This window comes from Melanotaenia boesemani, chromosome 6 (genome assembly GCF_017639745.1).
Source record: "Melanotaenia boesemani isolate fMelBoe1 chromosome 6, fMelBoe1.pri, whole genome shotgun sequence".
Lineage (NCBI taxonomy): Eukaryota > Metazoa > Chordata > Actinopteri > Atheriniformes > Melanotaeniidae > Melanotaenia > Melanotaenia boesemani.
In genome coordinates, this window is record NC_055687.1 from 39,425,970 (window position 1) to 39,433,045 (window position 7,076).

The following is a 7,076-nucleotide window of genomic DNA, read 5'->3' on the forward strand; positions in this document are numbered from 1 at the left end:
AGAAACGGGTCGGAGATCAAAAACAGGCAGGCAGGCAGAAATCAGGGCTGGAAACGTGCAGGGACTTAACCAAGACGATCTGGCAAAGGAGTGGTGTTGTGCACTGGTATATAAAGCACGCAGCGCAGGTGGAGCGCATCAATAATCAGGAGCGCACTGGAGGAAGGATGCCTTCAGGGACAGCTGGGAGATCCCGACTATAGGCAACCACCGTGACACTTTTTGTTCTTTCAGATTGCAGCCATATCGTCGGGGGAAAGGACGAGTATTACCCGGTGAAGCAAGTTTTAAAGACAAAAATCCAGAAGGTTCTCCTTTGTTATTATTTAAAGTAAAAATGTAATGTGAATATATACCTTTAGTCTGAATGTATTTAGTGGATTTTAATGCACCACAGCTCTAAAGTCCTCTGACAGTGTGATTGCTTATAGCAGTAAACATTTTAAAATATTTTTCAGGGGAAACAAATAGAGCTGGTGGAGTGGGAACCATGTTCCATGTGGTATGTATGATTTCCCTTCTTTTAATTTTAGAAAAAAATAGTCTTTAAATTGAAACTTTTATTATTCATGCAATGGAAGTTGTAAGGTATTTATTGTTAAATGCTTCTGTGCTGTTTATTTGTATAAACTTATTTTAAATTGCATTTATAGCTTGAGTGTATATAAAAACCTCAGTGAAATCATCACCATAAGACTGTGAGCAAATTAGTCATAACTGTGAGCATGTTAAAGTGAATATGAGCTACAAACTGAAGCCCACTGCAGCTCAGTGTCTTTTACTGTCATGTTGTCATTGAATCTTCTTTACATTTATTGCAGTGGGAAGACGTGGCCTCCACAGTGGGTGGCAAAGGAGAATACAAAGAACTAAAACAGCTACCTTCAGTATTCTGTGGGCTGCTATCCTGTTCCTTTTTTATAATATTTTGTTAATTTATTATCCATTATTATTATTGTTGGTGTTGATGGTGGGTCTTGTAATCTTTTGTAATAAAATAAAAACATTTGAAAAGGTGTGATCCAGATGTTGTACTGCAATACATGCATTCATACTAGCAAATAGGAAGATTGAATGATTGATCTACCCCAGAAGGAAAAGAAAATTGTAGCAGTATTAATACAAACATATGAATAAAAATATAAACAGCTAAAATTCAGGAAAATGAATTACATAGACCTACCAGTATAATATATAAAGACAAATTAGGCATAAATGAATGTGTTGTATGGGAACGTAGTTTATTGGTCTAATGAAACCTGTCTTAAAAGATTTGGCTCATTAAATCAAATGACAAACTATGTATTAATAGTGTGTAAATATAATACAAAGATTCTAAAACTCTATAGTTTGTATTGTGGCTAAATACTTTGATTTGTTTAATTTTTTTTTTTTTTTAATAGCCATCTTTTTCAAATTATTTAATGGATAGTAGCTTAAGCAGATTTGTGGTTAAATGTAACCAGGTTGAAGAGGAACTCAGTCTTTGACGCACCATTTACATTTCTTCCGGTTTGTTGTTAATAGCGTCCGTAGCAACCACTGTAGCAACAATCCGAAACGTAGTATTCCTACAATTTCGTTGAAGGATTGCACAGCGAAACGAAAAAACTACTAATTGTGTAAATAAACCGAATGGATACTATGAAAAAACAAAGTGTTCATTTGTCGCTAGAAAAGCTATCAAAACGAGGCTAAAACCACAATCGATCTTAAAATATAGCATTTTCCAACAAAATTAGAAGGGATGTCCGCCATGTTTTTAGTTCACGCCGGGTAGAAACTCGGCAGTCACGTGACCCAAAGTACGCCCATAGAAATGGCTAAGAAAATGAAACGTAACCATGTTACAATTTCAGAGCCCTTTTTGTGAAATACCTACGTTTTCCCTGTGGACAAACGTAGGTATTACACGATTTAGAGTGAGACTGGGTTGCACCATTTATGTTGGCCTGAAGACAAATCATTCTACCCTCACTATCTTTCATTTGTTTAATTAAAGTAAAGTTGAGATTCTTGTGTATCAATATAGTTACCCCATTACGTCTGCTGGAGAAGGAGCTATGAAAAACAGGCCCCACCCATCCAAATTTCAATTTCATAGCTTCTTCTGCGCCGAAACGAGACTCTTGAATGAATGCAATATCTGCTTTGTGATGCTTAAGATACGCCATTATCTTCCCTCTCTTAGCAGGACTTCCACACCCCTTTATATTCCAACTTATAATTCTAATACATTTTGTAACCATAAAAAGAAAATAACCATACTGCAATAGCCCCAGTCGAAAATATTCGGACGAATATTCGAAGTCGTTCACCCGTTTTGACTGTGTCTGTTAATGAAGTTTTCCGCCTCCTCAGCGCTGGTGAAGCGATGTGCTTATTGATTTATTTTAATGAATTTAGCTCCAGTTGTTGTGAAATCTTCATCATTGATCAGCATCTTTATGGATAAAGTAGAATGAACATCTGTCCGTTCCCTCCACTCTCACCTGTTCCTCACTGTCAGCACCTACCTGAGGAGGAGAGGGGGGGGGGGGGGGGGGGGATAGTAAGAAAAGGAGGAGGAGGAGGTGGTGGGAGCAGGAGAAGGAAGAGGAGTGATAAAAGAGGAAATAGTAGAAGGAGGAAAAGGAGCAAGAGGAGAATGAATAGTAAGAGGAGGAGAAACAGTAAGAAAAGGAGGAGGAGGAGGAGAAACAGTCACTGGACGAAAGGCTTGAAAATCCGGGAAGATATGAGATCGCATTTTTCCGCATTTGTCACAAATACGAAGTATATCCGGAGATATACAAGACGTATTTCTGGAGTATGCAAATCGCGGATATTCCCGTATCCGGACCACTTTTGTATACGTCAATATCCTGATTCCGGATATTTATCCTTGTAGTATACGGAAATATCCGAACCACGGATTCTTTGGAGATCCCATTCATTATCTCCTTGGATATTATAAGGATCTTCTAAAGATCGCCGTATACTTATCTCTTTAGTATACGGAAATATCCGAACCACGGATTCTTTGGAGATCCCATTCATTATCTCCTTGGATATTATAAGGATCTTCTAAAGATCGCCGTATACTTATTTCTGTAGTATACGAAAATATCCGAACCACGGATTCTTTAGAGATCCCATTCATTATCTCCTTGGATATTATAAGGATCTTCTAAAGATCGCCGTATACTTATCTCTTTAGTATACGGAAATATCCGAACCACGGATTCTTTAGAGATCCCATTCATTATCTCCTTGGATATTAGAGATGGATCTCACATTCATCTCTATGGTATACAAATATATCCCAATCCCAAATTCTTTACAGATCTCATTATCCCCTTGCATATTATACTGACCTCTTTAGTGTACTGTAAACATACACACCCGAAATTTTAAAAAGATCGCATTTATCTTCTGTGTACTTTATTGATCTTCTGAAGATGTATGGATATATTCCTATAGTAGCTTATATGGAACTATCCCTAACTCAAATGCTTAAAAGATCCTTTTTGGAATCTCTTTATATAGAAGATTAACATTTATTTGTATTATTAGCATGTAGAATATTTCTTATAAGAAGAATTTTGACATTTAACACAAAAATATTTAATAGCATCTTTATTTAATGCTAAATTCACAATTGACTAAAACTCAGTGAACTGTTGGGGGTGATAAAATAAATCAAAAACAATAAACATTTATTCACCCTCAAAACTTAACTGCATCCATATGTCACAAGGTGAAATGAGCAGGTACTGCCAGGACTGTTTCCCACTAGCTTGGTTTTAGTGTGTTTTTTTTATTGGTTTTTGTATGTTTTTAATTAGTGGGAGTTTTCATAAACTGATTGGCAGCACCTGCGGAAGGACTCCTCCCCTTCTGATGAGGAACAGCTTGCATTTAAGCCAGTGTGCGGGCAGCAGGAAGGAAAGAACTGAGACAGATGACAGCCGAAGAAGGAGCAGCACTGCGGAAGGGGTGCCGACCTCCTGCATGGACTCTCGGCTGGCCACCCGCTGATGATGATGAACGTGATGATGGTAAAGATCCTGAGGATGATGATGACTGGCACGAGCACGACGGCGATGCAGGTGCCACAGCCAGGCGGACGGGGTGGTGGTGAGCAGGACGGCGGTGGCCAAGAGGAGGCCTATGGCCCAGGCCGGCAGCCACCGAGAAGTGCGGCTGCCGGAACCTGTAAGCGGCGATTCCTGGGGGACGGCCTATGGCCCAGGAGGCGGCCGTCTGGAGGGGCGGCTGACCCAGCCCTGGAAAAGAGAGGAAGCCACTGAGGGAGAGGCTGCCGGGACGTGGCGCCGAGCCCCTTTTAATGAGCAGCCCACGATAGGCCTCTTGGCCGCCGCCGTCCTGCTCACCACTGCCCCATCCGCCTGGCTGTGGCACCCGGATCGCCGTCGTGCTCGTGTCAGTCATCCTCATCATCGTCATGATATTTAGTGCAGGAGGTCGGCACCCCTTCCGCAGTGCTGCTCCTTCTTCGGCTGTCATCTGTCTCAGTTCTTTCCTTCTTGCTGCCCGCACACTGGCTTAAATGCAAGCTGTTCCTCATCAGAAGGGGAGGAGTCCTTCTGCAGGTGCTGCCAATCAGTTTATGAAAACTCCCATTAGCGAAGTTAAAACAGTTAAAAACCATGCAAAAACCAATAAGACACACTAAACCCAAACAAGAGGGAAACAGTACAGTTTCTGGCAGCACCTGCTCATTTCACCTTGTGACATTTAATGTATTCATTATTTCATATAAATGGGGTTAATCCCCTTTGGGGCCTGCCTCTGGCTGGCAACACCACTGGTTGTTCTCCGATGTGCCATCCTTGAGTGCCCATACTTTTCTTCTATGGCATTTTGGCATTGATGCAATATGCGAGTTAGTTTGTCAGCCCGCCAACTTGGTGAGCTGACTTTCCAGGCCATAGTGTCCTCCATGTCAGTCTCCTCATCACTCATGAGGGCTGCCACCGCACCCTCCAGGTAGGTCAGATCATCTTTTGACAGCAAATTCCTGGCCACCTCCTTGCGTTGATTAAGCAGCTGGTAAAAAAAAAATGCAAGTCAAATTTTGTAAAATGACAAATGAACTGACTGGATCACAACAATATTAAATTTGTAGAATTGGTATATCCACACTCTTAAAAGGGGAAGATCATTATTTTTCAAGACCTATCTTCTAGCATGAAATACGATCATTCGGGAGATATTGAGATCCACTCGCAATCAGCATACATCCAATATAACGGGATTGAACGGGGCCAGCTCGCGCAGCCTCTAAACATGGCATTTTCCGCCACAAAACTCCTTAATTTCACCAATGTGTTGTTATGAATCTCTGGTCCGATCCCTCTGTGTACTCGAAGCAGCTTGGAGTTGCGTTTTTGTGGCAATTAGGGCTGGACGATATGTCTAAAACTTTTATCACGATATATTTTTTCATTTTACTCGATACGATATAATTCTGATATCGATATAAACTTAAACCTCAGAAAAACTTTTAAAAAAAATGCCAACAGATCCCTGCAGGCCTAAAACTAAAAATTATTTGGCCAAGTCTATGACATTCTTCCAGTATTACATTTTAGTAATAAAAAGTGTACAATTAGTCAGCTTTTATTTATATTTAATAAGGCTAATCTTACTGATGCCATCTGTGGTGGTGCAGACCTGGCTGTTGTTGCTGAGTCCCTGGGAGGCCAGCGCATCTTAAGTCGAGTTCCCAGGGGGACCAGCGATTCATAACAACACATTGGTGAAATTAAGGAGTTTTGTGGCAGAAATTGCTGTATTTAGATTCTGCGCAAGCTGGCCCCGTTCACTCCCATTACATTGGATGTACAATGTATGATCATGAGTGGATCTAAATCTCTCCCAAAGGAGTTCAAGTTACACCAACACTGTGTGTGAGTAAATGATTGTATTGCATGTGCATTTGCATTAATGCAATAACCGTATTTTCTGACTAAAGGCACACATTTTCAAAGTTTGGCTGCTTCTACAACTTAATCAGGTGCAACTTAAATATATCAAAATAATATACAGACTGACATGAACCAGGAACAAACATTGACATCCATAATGCCACAAGAGGGCACTCTAGACTTGTGACACCAGCCCCAAGAGCAAAAATCTGAAAAACGCATTTTTTCAGCATGGGGAGTTTATTTTTGGACATCTGGCGACACTGTCTGTGCAGTGGAACAAATCCTCAAAAAAATATTTATCCTTTTTAATTATGATGTGTATGATCATTTAAAGGTATCAACTTTAGAATCAGAGTAATGGAGGAAATTTCTAGTCACATACAGGCCTATGTAAATCATCTGAAAATCGCTGTATTTCAGCAGTTAATTTTGAACATAAATAAATGGGCAATCCATATCCCACAGATTTCTCTGTATGGGAAGAGACAGGTAGAAACTCTGTATTTCTTCAAGAAACCTGCCAGCGAGCAGTTTGTTTAGAGTTAGTTACCATGGTTTCTGGAACACCCCTCAGGACATAATTCAGCTTAAGTTATGACCTTACCCTATGTCTCCTGTTGTTCAGGGCTTTGCCTCTCCTGTCCTCTTTTATTTTATTTTCTTCAACCAGTTTATGGTCTCTCTTGCAGTGTTCATAGTAACGGCTGCATGCTCCTAAAAAAACACAAGAAAAACAAACAAACAAAAACATTTGATTACTGTGTAGTAAGGCTTTCAAAACCATCAACAAACACCAGGTAAGTTTTGTGCTCTTGCCATACTGATGACACTCTCTCCAGAGACACCAGTTTTTACAAACTTTTAACAAATTGAAAATGCTGACTTACTGTGTATTTCCTCTGGCTCAAATTCCTGCTGATCCCGTATTGCCTGTGTGATTGTAGCAGTGACTGCCATGTTGTGATCGGAGGAAAATCTTTTGACAAAGCAAAACAAATCTTCATTATGATGAAAATCGAGGCTAAATTCAAGGCAGATAATAATCAAGAGTAATAATGGCAATTTAAATCACAATTATTCATCTAAAACAGAAAACACAAATAGATATAAATTATGCTTACTTGTACTTAATGGACACCA

At 40.0% G+C, this 7,076-nt stretch overlaps 1 long non-coding RNA gene across 2 annotated transcripts; it reads left to right on the forward strand.

Moving 5' to 3' along the window:
* The first annotated feature begins 234 nt into the window (after positions 1-234).
* Positions 235-900, forward strand: LOC121641585. Of its 2 annotated transcripts, none has more exons than XR_006010727.1 (3): positions 235-308; positions 459-502; positions 822-900. It is a non-coding gene; the product is annotated as an uncharacterized LOC121641585 (long non-coding RNA). The 2 variants fall into 2 exon arrangements; XR_006010728.1 differs by having other exon boundaries at positions 459-506; positions 822-871.
* The last annotated feature ends 6,176 nt before the right edge of the window (positions 901-7,076 follow it).